Source organism: Hordeum vulgare, chromosome 3H (assembly GCF_904849725.1).
Source record: "Hordeum vulgare subsp. vulgare chromosome 3H, MorexV3_pseudomolecules_assembly, whole genome shotgun sequence".
NCBI lineage: Eukaryota > Viridiplantae > Streptophyta > Magnoliopsida > Poales > Poaceae > Hordeum > Hordeum vulgare.
This window is the reverse complement of record NC_058520.1, coordinates 322,213,049-322,241,037: the sequence shown is the minus strand read 5'-3', so window position 1 is coordinate 322,241,037 and position 27,989 is coordinate 322,213,049. Positions and strand designations below refer to the sequence as shown.

Sequence of the window (27,989 nt, the reverse complement as noted above, 5' to 3'; positions counted from 1 at the left end):
TCTCTCACGGCTGCCTCTGACAGCCAACTCAAGAACAATGGAGACAGATGTTTGGTGAGCTGCTGTATCACACAGCCAAGCTCTTTTCTTCTCTCTATTCCCCTTGTTCTCTTCTGAAACAAAGATGCTTACAACTCTTAAGTAACACACAACCACACACTAACCAGCCGCTACTCTCGGCAACTAATCTCACTAAGCTAGCCCATGCACGCACTAACACACGCACTATCTATGACCTTATCTTATCGTTGGAATCGCTCCAACAAACACACGACTTGGTCATACAACTAACTACGCATGCATGCTAACAGACTCGTGATGACCCAGCCAGATCAACTTGACCATGTAGCTCGTCATGTTCCAGCTGCTCGCCGCTTCACACGACGTTGCCGTACTACCACACCGCATCGCACGGTCGGATGCATCTCGCTTCCATGTGCGTTGCAGCCATGACTTTGCCGGAACAGTTCTAAGCTAAACTACATGCAGTACGAAAATAACATGCAGATACATAGGCATCAAGATTATATCAAGATTACATGGCGTTGGGTTTGGGAGGAGCCAGACCGGAGGAGCCAGACCGGAGGACCCAGCCGACCACAGGGGCGGTGCACCAGAAGATCCAACTCTCACTTGCGAGCAGGTCAAGGCCTCTTGTTGCTGTAGGTCGACGCCCTCCCGTTCACCTGTAGGTCGATGCATCGTCCCTATCATGTGGCCGTGGCGGCGAGGGAATCCGGTGGTTGGCCGGAGCGATGGAAGAAGGTGCGGGAGGGCGGCGCATCGGCTGGAAACGGGGATGGGGGCGGTGCCATGCACCCGCCGGAAAAAGGTCTGGGAGCGGCGCGACGGTCGGATCCGGGGGCGGGGCAGCGGCCAGGTCCGGGGGCGGGGTGGGCGGCGGCCAGGTCCGGGGGCGGGGTGGGGATCGTGGCAGCGGGGGGAATCGGGGGCTGGGAACGAAGGTGCGGGAGGTTGGGAATTTTTTACTGGTTCGGGATTTTTCGAAATCACAGCAGAACTTATTCTCATCCGAATATTGTTAATATATATATATATATATAGCAAAATAGCTCGTGCGTTTTAACGGAAGCAAACCATACAACACGCCCTAACCTAATAATAATGACTTGAAACCTTTAAAACTTTTAAAAAATCTCATCGACCACGAACTACTTTCAACGCCTAGACATATAAAGACTATTGAAAATCTAATCGAATCCTAAACATATATTTTTGAATTGGTGAACGGTTTTTCGAATCGACAAACATTATTTTCAAATTTTATTTGTTCAAAAAATGACGAATAGTTTGAAATGCATGAACAATTTTCGAGTTCATGAACATTATTTTAGTCACCAACATTTTTTGAATTGATCAGATTTTTACAAAAAAATTGAATGAAATTTAAAATTTAAAATTTCATGGACATTTGTTTTTAGATTCCATATTATGTTTTGAATAAACTATCATTTTTCAAAATCATGAACATGGTTTTTTTCCTGACCAGTTTTCCAAATCACAAATAGTGATTATAATTGGTGAACAATTTTGCAAAACTACCAACATTTTTTAATCCAAAAAATATGATTTCCTTAACATATTTGAATTCATATAAATTTTATGATTTCTCGATCATGTTTTCGAAAACTCACAACTTTTAAAATTTAAAAATCCTGAATTGATTGAAAGAAGGAAAGAAAACAGGATGAGAAAAGAAAAGATAAAAAAATGAAATGAAAAAAATAGGGGAGAAAAGCCCCACACATGGGTCGGCAAAGGAAGGAAAAATGGTGAAGGATGGGACTCGATCCCTGGTCTCCCCAATAAAATCGGAAGGCCCTAGCCACTCGAGTGCGTGTGCATGTACGATTCTAATCAGTATTGTTTCTATACAACAATGTAGTACGACATGAGTTTATGAAGAAAATCGAAACATTTTCTTTATTCATGGGTGGCATAGTGGGTAATTTGTGACAAGTTTGAGGGTATTTATTTAGATGGACGACAGAAGCAGTATTTGCTTTAATATTAGGGAAAGATATATATATATATAGAAAAAATATCTACCACCGGTGGTAGTTACCACCACTTGCGTTTTGTATATTGCATGTAGTATCTATCAAATCGGAGAGTATGTACGCGTAGTATGTAGTATATAATAATATTTAGATAGTATATATACTATTTTTTATAGTATGTATCATATTTTGTGTATGTTCTTTTTACATACAAAAATATATGTATTTCACAAATATAATAAAAACTATGAGCTAAATTATAATTTTTTTCATGTAACTCACTTTGAAAAATCTTATATATAATATATAAACATTATAAAAATGATAAATTAAAATATATACTACCGTATGATAGTATATGAAACATGTGGGGTAACTATCCGTGGGTGGTAGGATGTATTTTATTACATCATATGTACAAAAATATATGTATTTCATAATATATATATATATATATATATATATATATATATTAATAAAGTAAATAAATATTTTTAGTTTGTCAGAGTGTTTTGCAGAAACAGTTTTATCTCTACTATTAAAGGGCAATCTGTCGTCGTCGTGATGGTTCGACCACGCAGATCCCCCTCGCTAACAATACCACCACTAGCAGTTCCACTGATTTTTTTTCATCCCTCCATAAACCAAGCGATTAACCACGCGATTAAATACAAAAAACATCTGGTTCACTAAAATTCCCTCCGCAAGTTCCATCTCAGCCTTCCCTCGCACGACTAAGAAAACACGCGACCCACTCCTGGCCCACGTCCTGCGTCCCTCTCCTAGTCTCCCCCACCTCTCGCCCCCGATCCGTCCACCCTCTCGATCTCGCGAGAAAGATCTCCGCCGCCGCCACCACACGCGGACGATGATTGCACATATGGCGACACCGACGACGACGATGGCCTGTACGATGAATACGAGGAGGAGGGGCTGGAGGAGGTTGACGATGAAGGCGGCATCCTGGACGAGATGCAGTTCAAGGCGACGCAGTACGCCGTGCTCACCATGGACGAGTTGCGCGCGTGGCAGGAGGAGCACACGACGCGGGTGGCCGACCTGATCGCGCTGCCGCCGGCGCTCGCGGCCGCCGTGCTCCGGCACTTCAAGTGGAGCGCCTAGGGCGTGTGGGAGCGGTGGTTCTCGGACGAGCACAAGGTCCGCGATGCCGTCGGCCTCCCCGAGGACGACAACGTCCTCTCCATGGCCGTCAACGACGCGACCCCTCACCTGCTACATCTTCTTAGAAGTGCAAGGCCCCGGCGAGATGCGGTCCGCCGGGTGCGCCCACTTCTACTGCCGCGGGTGCTGGAGCGGCTACGTGCGCACGGCCGTCGGGGACAGCGTCGCCTGCTGTCGATCCGGTGCCCGGACATGGCCTGCTCCGCAGCCGTGGTGTGCGACCTGGCCGACGACGTGGCCGACGACAAGGACGCGAAACGGTACGGCGAGTTCCTGGTCCGGTCTTACGTGGAGGAGAGCAAGAGGCTCCGGTGGTGCCCGGCGGCCGCGTGCGACCGGGCTGTGGAGTTCGACGACGAGAAGTGCACGGTACAGCTGGACGCGTGGTGCACGTGCGGGCACGGCTTCTGCCTGGCCTGTGGCGAGGAGGTGCACCGCCCGGTCTCGTGCGACACGGTGCGGGTGTGGATGGAGAAGAACCGCTCCGACTCGGAGACGGCGAAGTGGGTCCTGGCCAACACGAAGCACTGCCCGGTGTGCCGCCGCCCCATCGAGAAGAACCACGGGTGCATGCACATGACGTGTTCGCCGCCGTGCAAGCACCAGTTCTGCTGGCTCTGCCTGGGCCCCTGGGAGAAGCACGACGGCGGCAACTACAACTGCAACCGCTACAACGAGGCCAGGGCGGAGGGAAAGTACATGGAGGAGGAGCTCCGGCGGTCGCAGGCCAAGGCGTCCGTCGACCGCTACCTGCACTACTACGAGCGCTGGGGCGCGCACGAGCGGTCTCGGCAGAAGGCGCTCGAGGACGTGGCGGCGCTCGGCAAGGACGGATCGCAAAGGGAGGCTGTCGCCGCCGCGTTCGGGGTCGTGGAAACGGAGCTCGACTTCCTGGAGGAGGCGTTCCGGCAGGTGGCCGAGTGCCGGCGGATGCTTCGGTGGACCTACGCCTTCGGCTACTACCTGGACGACCCGTCCAAGCGTGACCTGTTTGAGGACCTGCAGAGCCAGGCCGACAAGTCGCCGGAGCTCCTGCACGAGTGCGCGGAGAAGGACAGTAAAATTACGTACTCCACTGCATATATGATATCTTTTTTTGGACGTTGAGGATGCCAGCCATAAGGATAGATGAGCTATACTACCTTTGAGTTCATTATAAAAGAATGCAGGCCACACGAAAACGTATCATAAAACTGCTATCAAGCTGAAATCTTCACACTGGGATACATAAAATAGGATGTCTATGAATAACTAAATGTGTTGTATAGTTAGCATATTTCAATGACTTCCAAAATTTGTTGTTTTTTCTGAAATTTACACTCATATGAGCTCACACATAAAAAATCTGCAGCCTGACACATGTCTGTTTACTACAATTCTTTTTCTGTAAACACATGTTTGTGTAGCACAAATGCTTAATAATAAGTGTGATGTATGCTTCAAAAATGAGATGTGTCATATATTTTCAAGTTATTGGTGGAGTTTTCGTAACATATTAAATGTTTCAGTAAAGTCTTATTATGATTCTACGGCTACAAATAAAGTATATTAGCCATGTTTTGCATCTTGCATATTGATTTCTTTTCACACCATTGTAAGATGCTCTACTATACATAGTGTGAGTAGTCTGCTTTTATTTGTACGCCTAATGGGTTACGTAACTCAGTAACGAATTGGAAAGGAAGTGGCCCGCAATGATAATGTTTTGTAAAATGAGGAACAACTGACGACGCTAATTTTTTCTCCCGTTGCAAAGCACAGACAAGTTTGCTGATAGATATGTCTGTAGGTAATGGTGGACAATGGCGCCGATGGTCAGGCGGAGGAAAACACGAAATATGAAGACATGCGGCGCGTCAGGTATGTATAGCTGATCCATGGCTATGTATATTTGTGTTGGAATGGTTCAGATGAACTTAACTGGAGGTGTGTACCTGCTTTATTTGTATGCAAGTATTCGCTTTTGATTATTGAAGAGAAGAGACCTAGCTAGGTTTGCAATGGCACGAACGAACTATTTTAGTCTCATTTTCTCATGTTCCTACAATTAATAAACAGAACATATAGACTAAAATAAAGATGTCGCTTATTAATATGTCAGTATGTATTTAGTTCATGGAATAAGTTAGGAGAAGAACGGTAAGAAGAAATAAGTGAGTGCGACAACAATGACTTTCAGAGTACAGTGTTGTGTATTCATCAGTACGTAGTATATATGTTCATCCCACATGCATGTGCTGCTTTTAATTGTTCAGTACGTAGTATATATTCATCCGACATGCATGTGCTGCTTTAAATTGTTTGTATAGAACCCCTTAAAATTATCTTATAATCTGTTTATATAGAATATAATTTCAGTTTCGTGCATTTTCTTGCTTTGTTAGGCTTGGTGGTGTATCCGACTTAGGTTGTTTACAGGAAATCTGTGCAAGATTTAAATGATATAGCAATAGGGTGGCAGATGAAACAACATAAATTACCAATGGGATAGAGATGTTCGCTTATATGTCAAAGTTTGCAATTAACGCAGGGATGAGAATTTGAGCACAACATATTCCTTTCCTTATGCTCTTTTAGTTGCATTTCCTTTCAATTTTGGCTACATTGCAGATGAATGAATTAAATGTGTCATGGTAACCCAGATGTGAATTAGTTATCATGAAAATTAGTTAAAAAATATTGTAAATTTTGTAACTAGCATTAGTGCGGATCTTAAAGGTAGATATTTGAGGTATTTGGTGTTTATCCCCGTTGCAACGCACGGGTATTCAGCTAGTCATAATAAACCCACAATACTCGGATAACTTGAAAGAAAAAATGATTCGTTCCGTCCATCCGCCTCACAGCTTGCACGGCACCCGCTTGGGCCTCATGAAGCCGGCCCACCTACACTGGGAAGGGCAAAAGTTAATGCGCCAGCAAAGTATTCTCCTTCCTTTGTACAACTCCAACCATCGAGCTAGCTTTCCTTTGTGTTAAATAAGATTATTTCGTGAGTTAGTAGTCCCACCTCGCTGTAGTATATCAAAATGCACCAGCTTATATACGTCAATATATAGACAATTAACAAGCCCTAGGATGGCGTGTGGGGTTTTGGAAGAGCCTAAACATAAACATAAAGAGGGCATAGAGTTAACACTAGCAAAAGAGCCCGTGCGTTGCAACGGGAGAAAAAGAAAACACGTTCTTAACCCAATAACCATGATTCAAGACCACGTCCACTAATTTAGGCTGCATATTTTTTATTTAGTTTTTGAAACACCTATCAAATTAAACATTTGAATAATTTGGCTATTCATTTCATATGCAGGTACTAATATGTACCCCTCTGTCACGAAATAAGTGACTCAAAAGATCAGAAATCACAATTTCCGCTTGACCTACAGTAAGACTCAGATCACAAATGCAAATGTAAATTCTTGGAGCACAAAAGTTATGAACCCTCACACAATGCGCAACTGTATTAAGAAATGCTACAATTTCAAACATCTAGACATCGAATCCAACCGTCACGAAACAGTTTTCACCGTTGGAAATTTGCAAAGCACCTGGTCTGATGTTGAAGTACTACTGTACTATACTGAACTGCAACCAAATTCCATCATCTTCAAATTGCAATGCACGAGACCCTTTCCAAAATAACCTAAACCCTGCATTAGTAAAAAGTACCAGCGGACTAAGCGTCATCAAGACGTGAACTTGTCTATGCGAATCTTGAGAGACATCCGGCGGGACGCCCCTGCCCCAACCAGCAACTTGGGCGGCACCGCCAGGTACGCCAGCTCCTCGACGGCGACGGCGCCTGGCGCCATGCTGCTCGTCACCTCGATCTCCGCCATGATGGTGTCGGACTTGCACTTCCGATTCGGCGCCGGCGCCGGCCTGCTCGCCCACACCTTGAGCGTGTACCGCGGCCACACCACCGCCTCCGCCGTGACGCACACCGCCGACACGGCCGCGCCGGCACCGAGCGCGCCGCCGACGATGAGGAACGTGCGGTCGTCCTCGTCCCCGAGCAGCAGGCCCCGCGGCTCCAGTGTCGCCGGCACCTGGAGCACGAGGACCTTGCCGTACTAGACCCTGTGCACGGGCATCGAGTGGAGGGGTGGTCAGGTGGCCGAGGAGCGCCGGTGCGGGGCCAGCGAAGGCGCAACCGGGGACCGTGCATGCGCAGGGCGCGTGCGGGCACTCGCCGCGGTGGCCGGCGAGGTCGTGGTAGGTGACGTAGCGCCCGCAGCCGTTGTGGTCGCAGTCGTCCGTGGTCGAGGAGATGACGGCGTCCATCGCCGCGTTGCGGGCGTCGAAGGCGCCGCCGCACTCCGCGTAGGGCTCCGCGAGGCAGCGGTCGTAGGCCACGTGCCCGCCCTTGCACTGCCGGGGAAACCAAACGCCGGCTGCCGTCATGGACACGGAGACGGACCGAATCGAGCCAAACACTTGAGCTGGAAGGACCTACAGCCGCATGGCACACGCACAAAACAGAGGCGGTCAACGCCAGGGCGGCGGTGGGTCGATCTGGATCTGATCCACGGCGCGACGGGGCGGAGGTGCTTGGCGAGCAGGCGGCTGCAGCGTTCGGAGGGATTGGCAGGCGAGGCGCACGGTGGGGGCGTCTGCCGGCGCGAGCTGCGGCGGCGCAAGGAGAGGCAGGGAGAGCGGGGAGGCGTAGGAGGCAGGGTGGCGCGACTGCTCATGGGGGCGGCGCTCCGGATCTGGGCGGATCTCCGGAAGAGGCAGGGCTGGGGGCGACGGCTTCGGTAGCTCGCCGGCGGCGGGATCCGGCGTGGATCGGGGCCGACGACCGGCGGGAGGAGCGGGGCGGGGAGCAGATCAGGGGTTGCTCGTGGATGCGGGAGATGAAGGGGGGTTATTAAATCCGAATCATTTTTAACTTAGAAGCGTACTATGGGTTGAATACGAAAAACGCAGGGGTCTTTTGCAAAAACGACGACGACGTACGACAGAAGCGATCGTCGCTTTATTATTAGGGGAGATAGACGAAGCTGGTCATGGCCATATAGGGAACGAGAAAAATATGACGACATAAAAAAGCTGTCTTTCATGGACAAAAAAATCCTTTGCTATTTATCCATTTGCCACGCCTAAATTGAGTGAAAAAAAATTCTGTACATAACAAGGTTACACCACTGAGCCTGCTGATGGGTCCTCTATTATGGCCTACAAGCAACGCGACAATATTTCTTGTTAAATTGTATCACCTTGCTTCGGCCTAAGGCCAAATCATACTGATATAACTAAGCCTACATGGACAGGTATTCTGACCCGGAAGCGTCCTAGTTCGCAGGGGCGTCTTCAAAGACGTACTCATCTCCAAACTTCGGTCCTTCCATGTCTGGTCAATAATATAACCAGTGGCAAGCCAATGAATACTTTGAATGTACTCGCAAACAGCTCATGAATATGCATCAAGTTAAAGAATTACTTTTGAAGAACAGGTTACAGATATCAATATATCTGTCGAGGGCTGATCCATCCTGGTTCACCCTATAAGCCAAGTCACCAAACTTGGTCATATCACTACTTCCATATCAATTTCCATGTAGCTCACACGCACACACACACATGATTTATGCGGAAACGATTGGACGTAGTTTAAGCAGCACCACCCAACTGTCCTTGACCGTGGACACGGCTATTCGAATAGTTTTACACTCTGCAGAGGTAGTGTGCTGGACCCACGAGATCCGGGAAACTTCCGTGTCATCCACGACTCGCGGTAAATAACATATCCGAGGTAAGTACACGATCAATGCCTTTCCCCTGACGATACTAGACAAAGAGGTCCGCTCAATTGGTACCCAACCCACATGTTGTACGTCTTACGAGCACCGACTCTAGACAGTATCAACCATGCGGGGACCAACGGTGTGCCTGGAACTCATAAAAATGGCATAGTCGTCCTAACTTGCACGACCGCATCACGAGAGTGACCACACATCTCTCCCGCCACTAGTAATGTGGCTCTTTGCTAGCACCGACCAGAGTAATCAACATAGCCCCGTCCCATAAGGGGTAACGTGGTCGTACTGGTAAGGTTGGGTCAGTCGACACATCATAAATCTATTCCCATTTCCAAAACCATACTCACACAAATACCCGGTGCACCACTTCACCAAAATTGGCCACCTAACTCATCATCGCCATCGGGCATTAGTGGCACCCGATGGGGTTTTCATAAACTCTTGATTTATGCCAACAACATGTTAGGGAACGTCACATGGGAAACAAAAAATTTCCTACGCGCACGAAGACCTATCATGGTGATGTCCATCTACGAGAGGGGATTTCCGATCTACATACCCTTGTAGATCGCACAGCAGGAAGCCTTAAGAAACGCGGTTGATGTAGTGGAACGTCCTCACGTCCCTCGATCCGCCCCGCGAACCGTCCTACGATCCATCCCACGATCCGCTTCGATCTAGTGCCGAACGGACGGCACCTCCGCGTTCAGCACACGTACAACTCGACGATGATCTCGGCCTTCTTGATCCAGCAAGAGAGACAGAGAGGTAGATGAGTTCTCCGGCAGCGTAACGGCGCTCCGAAGGTTGGTGGTGATCTATCTCAGCAAGGCTCCGCCCGAGTGTGGGAAATATGCCCTAGAGGCAATAACAAATTAGTTATTATTATATTTCTTTGTTCATGATAATCGTTTATTATCCATGCTATAATTGTATTGATTGGAAACACAATACTTGTGTGGATACATAGACAAAACACTGTCCCTAGTAAGCCTCTAGTTGACTAGCTCGTTGATCAAAGATGGTCAAGGTTTCCTGGCCATAGGCAAGTGTTGTCACTTGATAACGGGATCACATCATTAGGAGAATCATGTGATGGACTAGACCCAAACTAATAAGACGTAGCATGTTGATCGTGTCATTTTGTTGCTACTGTTTTCTGCGTGTCAAGTATTTATTCCTATGACCATGAGATCATATAACTCACTAACACCGGAGGAATGCTTTGTGTGTATCAAACGTCGCAACGTAACTGGGTGACTATAAAGATGCTCTACAGGTATCTCCGAAGGTGTTAGTTGAGTTAGTATGGATCAAGACTGGGATTTGTCACTCCGTGTGACGGAGAGGTATCTCGGGGCCCACTCGGTAATACAACATCACACACAAGCCTTGCAAGCAATGTAACTTAGTGTAAGTTACGGGATCTTGTATTACGGAACGAGTAAAGAGACTTGCCGGTAAACGAGATTGAAATAGGTATGCGGATACTGACGATCGAATCTCGGGCAAGTAACATACCGAAGGACAAAGGGAATGACATACGGGATTATATGAATCCTTGGCACTGAGGTTCAAACGATAAGATCTTCGTAGAATATGTAGGATCCAATATGGGCATCCAGGTCCCGCTATTGGATATTGACCGAGGAGTCTCTCGGGTCATGTCTACATAGTTCTCGAACCCGCAGGGTCTGCACACTTAAGGTTCGACATTGTTTTATGCGTATTTGAGTTATATGGTTGGTTACAGAATGTTGTTCGGAGTCCCGGATGAGATCACGGACGTCACGAGGGTTTCCGGAATGGTCCAGAAACGAAGATTGATATATAGGATGACCTCATTTGGTTACCGGAAGGTTTTCGTGCATTACCGGAAAAGTTTCGGGCTCATCGGTAGTGTACCGGGAGTGCCGGGAGGGGTGCCGAGGACCATCGGGAGGGGTGTCACGCCCCAAGGGGTCTCATGGGCTATGGGAAGAGATAAACCAGCCCCTAGTGGGCTGGAATAAGTTCCCACTAAGGCCCATAAGGTTTGAGAAGGAAAAAACACAAGGTGGAAAGAGTTTCCAAGTGGGAAGGTGGAATCCTACTCCAAGTAGGATTGGAGTAGGACTCCTCCACCTCCAATTTCGGCCAAACCTTGAGGGTTTGAGGCTGCCTCTTCCCTCCCCCTCCCACCTATATATACGGAGGTTTTAGGGCTGATTTGAGACGACTTTTCTCACGGCTGCCCGACCACATACCTCTATAGTTTTTCCTCTAGATCGCATTTCCGCGGAGCTCGGGCGGAGCCCTGCTGAGACAAGATCATCACCAACCTCCGGAGCGCCGTCACGCTGCCGGAGAACTCTTCTACCTCTCCGTCTCTCTTGCTGGATCAAGAAGGCCGAGATCATCGTCGAGCTGTACGTGTGCTGAACGCGGAGGTGCCGTCCGTTCGGTACTAGATCGTGGGACTGATTGCGGGATTGTTCGCGGGGCGGATCGAGGGACGTGAGGACGTTCCACTACATCAACCGCGTTCTCTAACGCTTCTGCTGTACGATCTACAAGGGTACGTAGATCACTCATCCCCTCTCGTAGATGGACATCACCATGATAGGTCTTCGTGCGCGTAGGAAAATTTTTGTTTCCCATGCGACGTTCCCCAACAGTGGCATCATGAGCTAGGTTCATGCGTAGATGTCTTCTCGAGTAGAACACAAAAGGTTTTGTGGGCGGTGATGTGCGTTTTGCTGCCCTCCTTAGTCTTTTCTTGATTCCGCGGTATTGTTGGATTGAAGCGGCTTGGACCGACATTACTCGTACGCTTACGAGAGACTGGTTTCATCGTTACGAGTAACCCCCTTTGCTCAAAGATGACTGGCAAGTGTCGGTTTCTCCAACTTTAGTTGAATCGGATTTGACCGAGGAGGTCCTTGGATGAGGTTAAATAGCAACTCATATATCTCCGTTGTGGTGTTTGCGTAAGTAAGATGCGATCCTACTAGATACCCTTGGTCACCACGTAAAACATGCAACAACAAAATTAGAGGACGTCTAACTTGTTTTTGCAGGGTATGATTGTGATATGATGTGGCCAATGATGTGATGTGATATATTGGATGTATGAGATGATCATGTTGTAATAGAAATATCGACTTGCACGTCGATGGTACGGCAACCGGCAGGAGCCATAGGGTTGTCTTTATACTAACATATGTGCTTGCAGATGCGTTTACTATTTTGCTAGGCTGTAGCTTTAGTAGTGATAGCATAAGTAGCATGACAACCACGATGGCAACACGTTGATGGATGATCATGGTGTGGCGCCGGTGACAAGAAGATCGTGCCGGTGCTTTGGTGATGGAGATCAAGAAGCACGTGATGATGGCCATATCATGTCACTTATGAATTGCATGTGATGTTAATCCTTTTATGCACCTTATTTTGCTTAGAACGACGGTAGCATTATGAGGTGATCTCTCACTAAAATTTCAAGACGAAATTGTGTTCTCCCCGACTGTGCACCGTTGCGACAGTTCTTCGTTTCGAGACACCACGTGATGATCGGGTGTGATAGACTCAATGTTCACATACAACGGGTGCAAAACAGTTGCACACGCGGAACACTCGGGTTAAGCTTGACGAGCCTAGCATGTGCAGACATGGCCTCGGAACACATGAGACCGAAAGGTCGAGCATGAATCGTATAGTTGATATGATTAGCATAGGGATGCTTACCACTGAAACTATTCTCGACTCACGTGATGATCGGACTTGAGATAGCGGATTTGGATCATGTACCACTCAAATGACTAGAGAGATGTACTTTTTGAGTGGGAGTTCTTAAGTAATATGATTAATTGAACTAATTGTCATGAACATAGTCTAATGGTCTTTGCGAATTACGATGTAACTTGCGCTATAGCTCTACTGTTTTTATATGTTCCTAGAGAAAATTTAGTTGAAAATTGATAGTAGCAACCTTTGCAGACTGAGTCTGTAAAACCGAGGATTGTCCTCGTTGCTACGCAGAAGGCTTATGTCCTTAATGCACCACTCGGTGTGCTGCACCTCGAGCGTCGTCTGTGGATGCTATGAACATCCGACATACACATTACTGATGACTACACGATAGTTCAGTGCAAGATACTTGATGGCTTAGAAGCAAGGCGCCGAAAACGTTGTAAAAACGTCACGGAACATAAGTGATGTTCCGAAGAGATGCAATTGTGATTTCATGCTTGTGCCCTTGTTAAGAGGTACTAGACCTCCAACAAGATTCTTTGACCACAAAGTAAAGGAGAAAAGCTCAATCGTTGAGCATGTGCTCAGATTGTCTGAATACGACAAACACTTGAATCAAGTGGGAGCTAATCTTCCAGATGAGATAGTGATGGTTCTCCAAAAGTCACTGCCACCAAGCTTTGAGAGCTTCGTGATGAACTATGACATATCAAGGATAGATACAATGATCCTTGAGCGATTCGCGACGTTTGACACTGCGAAAGTAGAAATCAAGAAGGAGCATCAATAGTTGATGGTTTGGAAAACCACTAAGTTTCAAGAAAGGCAAGGGCTAGAAGGGATACTTCATGAAACGGCAAAGCAGTTGCTGCACTAATGAAGAGACCCAAGATTAAACCCAAACCCGAGACTAAGTGCTTCTGTAATGAGGGGAACAGTCACTGAGGCGGAAACAACTCTAGATACTTGGTAGATAAGAAGGCTGGCAAAAGTCGAAAGAAGTGTATTTGATATACATAATGTTGATGTGTACTTTACTGGTACTCCTAGTAGCATGAGGGTATTAGATACCGGTTCGGTTGCTAAGTGATTAGTAACACGAAATGAAAGCTACGACATAAACGGAGACTAGCTAAAGGCGAGGTGACGATACGTGTTGGAAGTGTTTCCAAGGTTGATATGATCAAACGTCGCACGCTCCCTCTACCATCGGGATTGGTCTTAAACCTGAATAATTGTTATTTGGTGCTTGCGTTAAGCATGAACATGATTGGATCGTGTTTATTGCAATACGATTATTCATTTAAGGAGAATAATGGTTACTCTATTTTCTTGAATATTCACCTTCAATGGTTTATTGAATCTTGATCGTAGTGTCACACATGTTCATGATATTGGTGCCAAAAGATACGAGTTAATGATGATAGTACCACTTACTTGTGGCACTGCCGCTTGAGTCATGTTAGTATAAATTGCATGAAGAGGCTCCATGCTGATGGATCTTTGTACTCACCTGATTTCAAATCACTAGTGACATGCAAATCATACCACATGAGCAAGGCCTTGTTTTCATTGAGATGAAATAAGATAGTAACTTGTTAGAAGTGATACATTTTGATGTATGCAGTCCAATGGGTGCTGAGGCACGCAGTGGATATCATTATGTTCTTGCTTCACTGACGATTTGAGTAGATACTAGAGTATTTACTTAATGAATCACAAGTCTGAAATATTGAAAAGTTCAATTCTGTTTCAGAGTGAAGTTCGTCGTAACAAGAGGATAAACTGTCTACGATATGATCATAGAAATGAATATCTGAGTTACGAGTTTTGGTACGCAGTTAAGACAATGTGGAAGTTATTTCGCAGTTCATGCCACCTGGAACATCATAGTGTGATGATGTGTCTGAACATCATAGCCACGCACTATTTGGTATAATACATACTATGGTGTCTCTTATCGAATTACCACTATCGTTTATGGGTTATGCATTAGAGACAACCGCACTCACTTTAAATAGGGCACCGCGTATTTCCGTTGAGATGACACAGTATAGACTGAGGTTTAGAGAAATCTAAACTGTCGTTTCTTGAAAGTTTGGGGTTTCGACACTTATGTGAAAAAGTTTCAGTCTGATAAGCTCGAACCCAAAGCGGATAAATGCATCTTCATAGGATATCCAAAACAGTTGGGTACATCTCCTATCTCAGATCCGAAAGCAAAGTGTTTGTTTCTAGAAACGGATCCTTTCTCGAGGAAAGGTTTCTCTTGAAAGAATTGAGTGGGAGGGTAGTAGAACTTGATGAGGTCATTGAACCATCACTTCAACCAGTGTGTAGCAGGGCGCAGGAAGTTGTTCATGTGGCGCCTACACCAATTGAAGTGGAAGCTGATGATGATGATCATTGAGCTTCGAATCAAGTTACTACAAAACCTCGTAGGTCGACAAGGTCGCGTACTGCTGCAGAGTAGTGCGGTAACCCTGTCTTGGGGGTCATGTTGTTGAGCAACAGTGAACCTACGAGTTATGGAGAAAGCGATGGTGGGCCCGGGTTCCGACAAATGGCTGGAAGCCATGAAATCCGAGAGAGGATCCATGTATGAAACCAAAGTGTAGACTTTGGAAGAACTACTTGATGGTCATAGGACTATTGAGTAAAGATGGATCTTTAAAAGGAAGACAGACGATGATAGTGATAAGTCACTATTAAGAAAAGCTCGACTTGTCGCAAAGATGTTTCCGACAAGATCAAACAGTTGACTATGATGAGACTTTCTCACTCGTAGCGATGCTGAAAGTCTGTTAGAATTATGTTAGTAGTTGCTGCATTATTTATGAAATATTGCATGTAGGATGTCAAAACATTGTTTCCTCAACGGTTTCCTTGAGCAAACATTGTATGAGATACAACCATGAGGTTTTGTCGATCCTAAAGATACTAGCAAGTATGCAAGCTCCAGTGATCCTTCAATGGACTGGTGCAAGCATCTCGGAGTTGGAATATACACTTTGATGAGATGATCAAAGATTTTGGGTTTGTACAAAGTTTATGAGAAACCTGTATTTCCAAAGAAGTGAGTGGGAGCACTATAGAATTTCTGATAGGTATATGTGGTTGACATATTGTGGATCAGAAGTAATGTAGAATTTCTGTAAAGCATACAAGGTTGTTTTTTGAAAGAAGTTTTAAAAGGAGTACCTGGATTACGCTACTTGAACGTTGAGCATCAAAGATCTATGGAGATAGATTGAAAAGCACTTAACGGAAGTTTCAACAAGATGCATGCCTTGACAAGTTTTTGAAAGGAGTTCAAAATAGGTCAGCAAAGAAGGAGTTCTTGGTTGCGTTGTGAGGTGTGAATTTGAGTAAGACTCAAAGCCCGACCCCGGCAGAATAAAGAGAATAGACGAAGGTCGTCTTCTATGCCTTAGCCGTAGAATCTAAAGTATGCCATGCTGTGTACCGCACCTGATGTGTGCCTTGACTCAAAGTATGTTGAGAGGTACACAGAGTGATCCATGATTGAATCACTAGCAGCGGTCAAAATTTATCCTTAGTAACTAATGGACTAAGGAATTTTTTTCTCGATTATGGAGGTGGTTAAAGAGTTCGTCGTAAAGGGTTACGTTGATGCAAGCTTTGACACTAATCCGAATAACTATGAGTAGTGAAACGGATTCGTATGGTAGAGTAGATATTTGGAGCATTTCCGAATAGCACGTAGTAGCAGCATCTATAAGATGGCATAAAGATTTGTAAAGAACACACGGATCTGAAAGTTTCAGAACCATTGACTAAAACCTCTCTCACAAGCAAGACGTGATCAGACCCCATAACTATATGGGTGTTGGATTCGTTGGAATCACATGGTGATGTGAACTAGATTATTGACTCTAGTGCAAGTGGGAGACTGTTGGAAATATGCCCTAGAGGCAATAATAAATTAGTTATTATTATATTTCTTTGTTCATGATAATCGTTTATTATCCATGCTATAATTGTATTGATTGGAAACACAATACTTGTGTGGATACATAGACAAAACACTGTCCCTAGTAAGCCTCTAGTTGACTAGCTCGTTGATCAAAGATGGTCAAGGTTTCCTGGCCATAGGCAAGTGTTGTCACTTGATAACGGGATCACATCATTAGGAGAATCATGTGATGGACTAGACCCAAACTAATAAGACGTAGCATGTTGATCGTGTCATTTTGTTGCTACTGTTTTCTGCGTGTCAAGTATTTATTCCTATGACCATGAGATCATATAACTCACTAACACCGGAGGAATGCTTTGTGTGTATCAAACGTCGCAACGTAACTGGGTGACTATAAAGATGCTCTACAGGTATCTCCTAAGGTGTTAGTTGAGTTAGTATGGATCAAGACTGGGATTTGTCACTCCGTGTGACGGAGAGGTATCTCGGGGCCCACTCGGTAATACAACATCACACACAAGCCTTGCAAGCAATGTAACTTAGTGTAAGTTACGAGATCTTGTATTACGGAACGAGTAAAGAGACTTGCCGGTAAACGAGATTGAAATAGGTATGCGGATACTGACGATCGAATCTCGGGCAAGTAACATACCGAAGGACAAAGGGAATGACATACGGGATTATATGAATCCTTGGCACTGAGGTTCAAACGATAAGATCTTCGTAGAATATGTAGGATCCAATATGGGCATCCAGGTCCCGCTATTGGATATTGACCGAGGAGTCTCTCGGGTCATGTCTACATAGTTCTCGAACCCGCAGGGTCTGCACACTTAAGGTTCGACGTTGTTTTATGCGTATTTGAGTTATATGGTTGGTTACAGAATGTTGTTCGGAGTCCCGGATGAGATCACGGACGTCACGAGGGTTTCCGGAATGGTCCGGAAACGAAGATTGATATATAGGATGACCTCATTTGGTTACCGGAAGGTTTTCGTGCATTACCGGAAAAGTTTCGGGCTCATCGGTAGTGTACCGGGAGTGCCGGGAGGGGTGCCGAGGACCATCGGGAGGGGTGTCACGCCCCAAGGGGTCTCATGGGCTATGGGAAGAGATAAACCAGCCCCTAGTGGGCTGGAATAAGTTCCCACTAAGGCCCATAAGGTTTGAGAAGGAAAAAACACAAGGTGGAAAGAGTTTCCAAGTGGGAAGGTGGAATCCTACTCCAAGTAGGATTGGAGTAGGACTCCTCCACCTCCAATTTCGGCCAAACCTTGAGGGTTTGAGGCTGCCTCTTCCCTCCCCCTCCCACCTATATATACGGAGGTTTTAGGGCTGATTTGAGACGACTTTTCTCACGGCTGCCCGACCACATACCTCCATAGTTTTTCCTCTAGATCGCGTTTCCGCGGAGCTCGGGCGGAGCCCTGCTGAGACAAGATCATCACCAACCTCCGGAGCGCCGTCACGCTGCCGGAGAACTCTTCTACCTCTCCGTCTCTCTTGCTGGATCAAGAAGGCCGAGATCATCGTCGAGCTGTACGTGTGCTGAACGCGGAGGTGCCGTCCGTTCGGTACTAGATCGTGGGACTGATCGCGGGATTGTTCGCGGGGCGGATCGAGGGACGTGAGGACGTTCCACTACATCAACCACGTTCTCTAACGCTTCTGCTGTACGATCTACAAGGGTACGTAGATCACTCATCCCATCTCGTAGATGGACATCACCATGATAGGTCTTCGTGCGCGTAGGAAAATTTTTGTTTCCCATGCGACGTTCCCCAACACCGAGCTCCGCAGAAATACGATCTAGAGGAAAAACCGTGGAGGTATGTGGTCGGGGTGCCGTGGCAAAATTGTCTCAAATCTGCCCTAATACCTCATTATATATAGGAGGGAGGGGGAGGGACCTGCCTTGAGGCTCAAGAGAGCCCCAAGGGGTCGGCCGAAGGGGGGGAGGAGGATTCCTCCTCCAATCCTAGTCCAACTAGGATTGGAAGGTTGAGTCCTTCTATACTTTCCCACTTCCCCCTTTTTTTCTTTTCTCTTTGATTTTCTTTATCTCCTGCGCAAGGGCCCTCTTCGGCTTGCCCACCAGCCCACTAAGGGCTGGTGCGGAACCCCTAAGGCCTATGGGCTTCCCCCGGGTGGGCTGCCCCCCCCCCCCCGGTGAACATCCAGAACCCATTCGTCACTCCCGGTACATTCCCGGTAATGCCAAAAACTTTCCGGTAATCAAATGAGGTCATCCTATATATCAATCTTCGTCTCCGGACCATTCTGGAAACCCTCGTGACGTCTGTGATCTCATCCGGGACTCCGAACAACATTCGGTAACCAACCATATAACTCAAATACGCATAAAACATCGTCGAACCTTAAGTGTGCAGACCCTGCGGGTTTGAGAACTATGTAGACATGATGCCCATATTGGATGCCCATATTGGATCCTACATATTCTCCGAAGATCTTTATCGGTTGAACCTCAGTGCCAAGGATTCATATAATCCCGTATGTTATTCCCTTTGTCCTTCGGTATGTTACTTGCCCGAGATTCGATCGTCGGTATCCGCATACCTATTTCAATCTCGTTTATCGGCAAGTCTCTTTACTCGTTCCGTAACACAAGATCCCGTGACATAAACTAAGTCACATTGCTTGCAAGGCTTGTGTGTGATGTTGTATTACCGAGTGGGCCCCGAGATACCTCTCCGACACACGGAGTGAGAAATCCCAGTCTTGATCCGTACTAACTCAACGGACACCTTCGGAGATACCTGTAGAGCATCTTTATAGTCACCCAGTTACGTTGTGACGTTTGATACACAAAAGGTATACCTCCGGTGGCAGTGAGTTATATGATCTCATGGTCATAGGAATAAATACTTGACACGCAGAAAAACAGTAGCAACAAAATGACACGATCAACATGCTACGCTCATTAGTTTGGGTCTAGTCCATCACATGATTCTCCTAATGATGTGATCCCGTTATCAAGTGACAACACTTGCCTATGGTTAGGAAACCTTGACCATCTTTGATCAACGAGCTAGTCAACTAGAGGCTTACTAGGGACATTGTTTTGTCTATGTATCCACACAAGTATTGTGTTTCCAATCTATACAATTATAGCATGGATAATAAATGATTGTCATGAACAAAGAAATATGATAATAACTAATTTATTATTGCCTCTAGGGCATATTTCCAACACAACATACTCATGCTACTATTACTCTAGCTTTACTTGTAAACATGATAACAACATGATCCTAAAAAGGGGTAGGATCAAGCTCAATGCACGTGCTCCAAAGGAGCCCTCGGTAACATCACATCAAATGAGTTACCGACACTTATGATCACATGCAACGGAAATACTTGCTATCTTAACATGCAATATAACATATGCTCAGTCATGGTCAAAGGGCTGATTGCCTTGGTCAGCTAGGTATCCGGGGTCTTCGAGGTCTTTCGCTCCGATTCCCTCGTCACATGGATTTTCTGTCGTCGTCAAAAGAATAAATAAGAAATAGCTCACTCAAAAAAAGATCACAAAGTCATTTTAAAAATGTTCTTTATTACTGATAAATCTAAGTTGTTATTTTGAAAAATATTTGCCTCTGTTTCCAATGAAGGAACATTTTGAAATTCAACCCAAAAAAAGCAAAACTATTCCAATTTAGTCCTTTTTATTATTGTAAAACAGAATAGTTGTAGAAAGATTCCTCTCAAGGTATTATTAAATACTACATATTTTTAGAAGAATAAAAGTGGAATAATTATATTTTTACACTGGTTAAATATTTTTATAAAAATCTTTGAAATCAGATTTTAAAAACAAAAGAAAAATGGGCTAAGTCCCTGGCCTGGCTCGGCCTGTAACAGGGTCAGCCCAAGGCCAGCCGAGAGCCTGCCCAGGCGCTCGCGCCGTCAGGTTTGAACCTGACGTGCGGGGCCCTGCGATCAGCGGCTGCAGGCAGCGAGGGGGAGAGGGCTGGGCCACCGACAGGTGGGGCACACCTGTCGGGGTCGTCTCCTACATGTGGCCAGAGAGGAGGAGGAGCACGCCGACGAGGCTACCGACGTTCTCAAGCCCCAACGAGGATAGAAATGGGCTCAGCATGACGCCGCCTACCTGCTGGTGGCCGGAACAACGTCGGAGAGGCAAGGGTTCGTCGACGACGATAAGGCCGCCGCGGAGGAGTTTTGGGAGGTGGTCGAGGAGGTAGCTAGGGGCACAGAAATGCTCCGGGAAGTTAGGGGAAAGCTTCCTGGGGTCGAGGGGATCAGTTTGGTGGGTCGAGGGATGCAGGAGCCGTCGTGTAGCCAGAGATCGACCGGAGCTCCGAGGCAGAGGGGCCTCGATCGATCTCGAGCATCGGGGCTCTGCTGGTTTGCTGGGGTGGCTAGAGAGTAGCTAGTGGTCGTGGTGAAGCTGTCTGAGGGGTGCTGGAGCAAAGGGAAGGGCTATAAATAGGCCCGCGACGGTGAGCCGATTCCTGAGCGCCGGTGACTCACCGTGGCGCGCATGGGGGTGCAGGGAGGAGCTGGGGTCGAAACCACGGTCTCAGGACGTGGTTTTGGACTACCAGAACCATCTGCAACAAAGGGAGAGGGAGAGGAGTCGAGCATCCGTGGCCGCGCAACCTTGGCCGATTCTCGTGCGCGCGGGCACGCATCGCACGAGCTCTAGCGCGGGAGAGGAGGGGCCCTAAGGGTTTCTCGACGCAGAGGGGTTGTCGAGGAAGAGGTTGGACACCTCGGGGAAGGCTGGAACTGGCCGAGAGCGTCGCCCCCACCTTGGTGGCTTCGTGTAGCGCGGCCAGAGCGCAGTTTTGGCGTGCCACGGCATGCTGGTGCACTCTGAGGCACTTTGGATGTGTCTAGCATATCCTCGCACTGGCTGGGAGAGTGGCTAGCCGTTTGGGTCTCGTGGGAGCTTGGGCTGGTCAAGGGAGACAAGGAAAACTGGTGCTGTCAGCCTTGAACTGAAGCTTAGATTGGGGTTTTCGCATTTCTACTTTGAACCTGTGAGGGGCTAGTTGAATGGGGTTGGGCATTGATACTGGCCACCTAATCTATGAGTTTGGAGCAAAGGGATTGGGTTTAGCTATGGCTAAGAGGGCTTTTTCCCATATGCCAGAAGGTGCTCGACATTAGTTTGAGGGGGTTGCACCCCACCAGTGGTGCTACAACTTAACAGGTTTGGGTTTGGTGCTAAAACATGGGGTTTCACCAAGTTTGAGCTCCATTGGACAAGTTTAGCTTTGTAAACTCGAAAACACCACTATTTGACCGTATCTGTCCTTTCCAAAGAGAGTGTGGGCAAACTAAGTCCCACAAATCCCATCTTTGGTGTGGAACCCTCATTTGAGGTATTAGCAACTCCTGCAAAGTTTGAGCATCATAGGACAAACTTTGCTATATAGAGTTGCTCTAACTCCAATCTGGACACAAGGGGTTTTTGGTTATTTGGGGTCCTTAATCACCTTGGATCAAATTGATACTTTATGTGGACATGAAATATGACTTAGGGACATCACTCGAATTTTCTAGGATTTTAGTGAGAATATTTCCTTTGGAAATATTTCAAAAGATCAAAACAGACAGAAATGGTTTTCAGGGTTTTACTCAAATAATTATAATAAAAATATGGGTTTAAAATCATATGTATGGAAAATATATGTCCTTCTGATCATGTCCAAATTTAATCAGATTTTTCTAAGGTAGAAAAGTATTTGTCCATGTAGGAATACCAATTCTGACCTCAAAAATAAACATGTAATTTAATTAGGAAAAATAATTCTAAAAATAATTATCTTGTGGTTTTGGAATACAAAAATAAGTTAAAATCAGATTGCCAACTTTGGGTAGAAACCAATCTTGCCATCAAGGGCAAGTATTGCAACTCAAAGTAGGGTTTTACCCTGATCAGAAACAAGAAGAAGGTTTTGAAAATAATACAGTATTGTGAAATGGGTTTTTTTTATCATCACATGATCATCACACAAGTCATTCAGTGACAAACATGGCACTCACATCATTAGTTTTGAAAAAAATTTAACAAGCTCAGATTTTTGCATACAGAGAAAGTGGTATTAAAAATAGGGTGTGACAGGCCTATCCCCCTTACAAGAATCTTGTCCCCGAGATTCCTAAGCTAGTTGCTAAAAGGTCCGGAAACTCAGATCGGAGATAGTCTTCACGCTCCCATGTTGCTTCGGTTTCGGTGTGGTTGCTCCACTGAACCTTTAAATACTTGATGGTGCGACTTCTGGTGCAACGCTCAGCTTCATCCAGAATGCGGATCGGCTTCTCGCGGTAGGTGAGATCCGGCTGAAGGTCGATGGCCAGATGGTCAATGTCCTTGTAAGGATCCGAACGGTTTGGCGCCTGAAGACACTTCCGGAGCTGCGACACGTGAAAGACGTTGTGCACACCCGAAAGTTCCGGAGGTAGCTCCAACTGATAAGCAACTTCTCCACGCCTTGTCGTGATCTTAAAAGGTCCAATGAACATTGGGGCGAGTTTCCCTTTAACATGGAAACGCTTGGTTCCCTTGAGAGGTGTGACTTGGAGGTACACTTTGTCTTCAAGGTTAAACTCCAATTCCCTGCGGTGAGAATCCGCATAGCTCTTTTGTCGCGACTTGGCTGCCTTTATATTTGCTCGGACAAGTTGCACCTTCTCTTATGCCTTGTGCAAAACTTCCGGCCCGAAAATCAGCCCTTCACCGGTTTCGGACCAGTTGAGCGGGGTGCGGCACTTTCGTGCGTGCAATACTTCAAATGGGGCCATTTTGAGACTGGACTGGTAGCTGTTGTTGTATGAAAACTCAGCGAATGGCAGACAATCTTCCCATTTGGCGCCATGTGCCAAGACGCAAGCGCGTAGCATATCTTCGAGTATGTGATTAACTCTTTCCGTTTGTCCGCCCGTTTGCGGGTGGAAAGCGGTGGTGAAAGAGAGCTTGGTTCCGAGGGCTTCTTGGAACTTCTTCCAAAATCTTGAGGAGAACTGCGTGCCTCGGTCAGATACAATCTCCGTGGGAACTCCGTGAAGGCTCACGATACGATGGATATACAGACTCGCCAATTGCTTTCCATCGTATGTAGTGTTGACTGGAATGAAATGGGCCACCTTAGTCAGGTGGTCGACAATGACCCATATAGAGTTGTGCCCTTTGCTGGACCTGGGCATTCCAGTGATGAAATCCGTGCCGACTTTGTCACACTTCCATTCTGGCACTTGGAGTGGTTGTAGCAATCCAGTGGGTCGCTGATGCTCAACCTTGACTCGCTGGCATACGTCACACTTGGCAACATAAGATGCTATTTCCCTCTTCATGCCATGCCACCAGAATCTTTCCCGGAGATCTTGATACATCTTGGTACCACCGAGGTGAATAGAGTAGGGTGTATCATGTGCTTCCTGTAGGATCAAGTCCTTGAATTCAGCCTTGTTGGGTACACATAAACGTTTCCCAAACCACACTACTCCTTGTTCATCCGCCGAGAATCCTTGTCACATCCCTGATCCCTATTAGAGTATAGCAAGTTGTCCTCATGTCTTCTTCTTTGCATCCAAGAAAATGAAATGGAATCCAAAAGCAAAGCAAAGAAAACCAAAGCAAAACCCTAGCAACTCTATATTCAAAAGCAATTCAAATTTGGTGGCAAATTAAAGTTTCCAAAATGGCCATTAGAAAAGTTCATCATTTCTGTTAAATGTTGAAAACAAAATATCAGGGGTGAAATATATTTTCAAAGTGCTTTTGGCATTTTATTTTAAAGTTAAAAGCTACTGAAATCAACTATATAATTGATTTCAAATATTTCAAAGTTATCAAAAATGCTGAAACTTTTATATATATTTGGAAATATTCCAAATAACATTTCAGTATGTTTCAAACTATTTTAGGAACAGTTTGAAGAAAAAAATAAAACAAAACAAAGTTAGAAAGGAATTAACAGAAACAGAAAAGAAAGAAAATAGAAAAATACCTACCTCTCGCCTACCTGACCCATGCCTAGCTGCTCCCCTGTCGTCGTCATCGTGCGAGCGAGCAGCAGGAGGTGGCCGCCGCTCCCTCCGGCGCGGCCACGCACCTGCGTGCTTGCCTGGTCGCCACTTCGCACTGGTAAGGAGAGGATAAGCCTCCCGCAGCCGTCCCCGAGCTCCTCCTCGCCTCATTCGTCCCCTAGCTCTCTCCACTCTCGGCCGCCATTAGAGCCCGAGCTGAGCTCGAGCTCGCCGTCACTCCAGCCCCTCTCCCTCTTACCTGAGCTGCGCATTAGCTTCGCCTTGGTCCCTTGAAGCTCTCCAACCAGTCGCTCGATGTCGAGAACCCCTGAGATGCCGTGACGCCACCCTCTTGAACCTGGGATCCCCGGAGGTCGCCGCCACCGTTCTCCCTCCTCAGACCACCCCGAGCCTGCTCTCGCCGCCTCTGCACACCCTGTTAGATCAGGGTGCTTTCCCCCTCATTTTCCCCTTCGATCCCGAGCTCGAGGCCCCGATTCCACCGGAGCCCGATGAGATCCGCCGCAGGACCTCGTCGCCGGTAGCCCTCCGGTGATCGGCTGGTCATTCTGGTGCCACCATTAGCTTCAGTGCATCGTGTAGGTGTTGTACGAGCTCAGCCCCGTAGCTATGATTCCGATGGTGCCCGAACTCTGGCAGCCGCTGAGCCCCTGCTCTTTGCAAAAATGGAGCTGTGATTGAGTGGCCGATGTCTGGTGCCCTCCGCCTTGCATTTGGTCACTGGAATAGCAAACTCGAGGCCCTCCGCCGTTCTGGTGGTCGCGGGAGCCTCGCCGCCGGAGGGTTTGACCCCATCGCCGGTGGGTTGACTCCCGTGAGTCTCTCGCAAGTGGGCCCATCCCCCTGTTTAATTAAAGTTTATTTAAAATAAAAATAAAAATTATATTAAAATTCAAATAGTCACTGACATGTGGGTCCAACTATGTTAATTAGCTAATCTCTCCCTAATAATAAAGCAAATAGGGTTTCTGGTCGTCCGTCATGGAAATTACCCCTAAAGTTTGCATAAATTACCCACCATGCCATCGGTAAGTAATAGAAAACGTTTCACAAAGCAAAAAATCTTGGACTCGGCCGGCCCATGTAAATGTTCGGGAACGTCGCATGGGAAACAAAAAATTTCCTACGCGCATGAAGACCTATCATGGTGATGTCCATCTACGAGAGGGGATTTCCGATCTATGTACCCTTGTACATCACACAGCAGAAGCGTTAGTGAACGCGGTTGATGTAGTGGAACGTCCTCACGTCCCTCGATCCGCCCCGCGAACCGTCCCGCAAACCGTCCCGCGATCCGTCCCACGATCTAGTGCCGAACGGACGGCACCTCCGCGTTCAGGACACGTACAGCTCGACGATGATCTTGGCCTTCTTGATCTAGCAAGAGAGATGGAGAGGTAGCTGAGTTCTCCGGCAGCGTGACGGTGCTCCGGAGGGTGGTGGTGATCTAATCTCGGCAGGGCTCCGCCCGAGCTCCGCAGAAACGCGATCCAGAGGTAAAACCGTGGAGGTATGTGGTCGGGCTGTCTTGGAAAAGTTGTCTCAAATCAGCCCTAATTGCTCCATATATATAGGAGGAGGGAGGGGAGGCTTGCCTTGAGGCTCAAGGAGCCCCAAGGGCTGCGCACCAAGGGGAGGAGGAGTCCTCCTCCAATCCTAGTCCAACTAGGATTGGAAAGTGGAGTCCTTCTCTCCTTTCCCACCTCCTTTTTTTCTTTCTCTTTGATTTTCTATCCATGGCGCATAGGGCCTTCTTGGGCTGTCCCACCAGCCCACTAAGGGCTGGTGCGCCACCCCCAAGGCCTATGGGCTTCCCCGGGGTGGGTTGCCCCCCTCGGTGAACACCCGGAACCCATTCTTCATTCCCGGTACATTCCCGGTAACTCCGAAAACCTTCTGGTAATCAAATGAGGTCATCCTATATATCAATCTTCGTTTCCGGACCATTCCGGAAACCCTCGTGACGTCCGTGATCTCATCCGGGACTCCGAACAACATTCGGTAACCAACCATATAACTCAAATACGCATAAAACAACGTCGAACCTTAAGTGTGCAGACCCTGCGGGTTCGAGAACTATGTAGACATGACCCGAGTGACTCCTCGATCAATATCCAATAGCGGAACCTGGATGCCCATATTGGATCCCACATATTCTACGAAGATCCTATCGTTTGAACCTCAGTGCCAAGGATTCATATAATCACGTATGTCATTCCCTTTGTCCTTCGGTATGTTACTTGCCCGAGATTCGATCGTGAGTATCCGTATACCTATTTCAATCTCGTTTACCGGCAAGTCTCTTTACTCGTTCCATAATACAAGATCCCGCAACTTACACTAAGTCACATTGCTTGCAAGGCTTGTGTGTGATGTTGTATTACCGAGTGGGCCTCGAGATACCTCTCCGTCACACGGAGTGACAAATCCCAGTCTCGATCCATACTAACTCAACGAACACCTTCAGAAATACCTGTAGAGCATCTTTGTAGTCACCCAATTACGTTGTGACATTTGATACACACAAAGCATTCCTCTGGTGTCAGTGAGTTATATGTTCTCATGGTCATAGGAACAAATACTTGACACGCAGAAAACAGTAGCAACAAAATGACACGATCAACATGCTACGTCTATTAGTTTGGGTCTAGTCCATCACGTGATTTTCCTAATGACGTGATCCAGTTATCAAGCAACAACACCTTGTATATAATCAGAAGACCCTGACTATCTTTGATCAACTAGCTAGCCAACTAGAGGTTTGCTAGGGACAGTGTTTTGTCTATGTATCCACACATGTATATAAGTCTTCATTCAATACAATTATAGCATGGATAATAAACGATTATCTTGATACAGGAATTATAATAATAACTATATTTATTATTGCCTCTAGGGCATAATTCCAACAGTAAAAACCTCCTATAGTACGCTCTGCACGCTGGGAGAATATCCAGCACACCGTATGGGTCGGGCCATGCACACGTGCGTGCTTTTAGTTCCGTTTAGTTAGTTGTTTTTAGTTCCGTTTTATTTTTTTATTTTAAATAATTTAGAACTTCAAATAATCTTTAAAATTTTAATAAACTGAAAATTATAAATCAACATATTTAAAAAATAAATTGTTTGTGACTTCAAAAACTGCTCGGAGTTTTGTATAAAATGCTCGCATATACAGTAAAATGTTGCAATTTTAGAAAAATATTTGTACAATAAGAAAAGTCCATGATTTCAAATACAATTCCATGTGTTCAAAATTATTAAGGCATTTAACAAAATGCTTTCTAATTGAAAATATGTTAATGCATT

General features: G+C 46.4%; 1 pseudogene; it reads left to right on the top strand.

Moving 5' to 3' along the window:
* The first annotated feature begins 755 nt into the window (after positions 1–755).
* LOC123441730 lies at positions 756–4,310 on the top strand (annotated as a pseudogene).
* Positions 4,311–27,989: the final 23,679 nt, after the last annotated feature.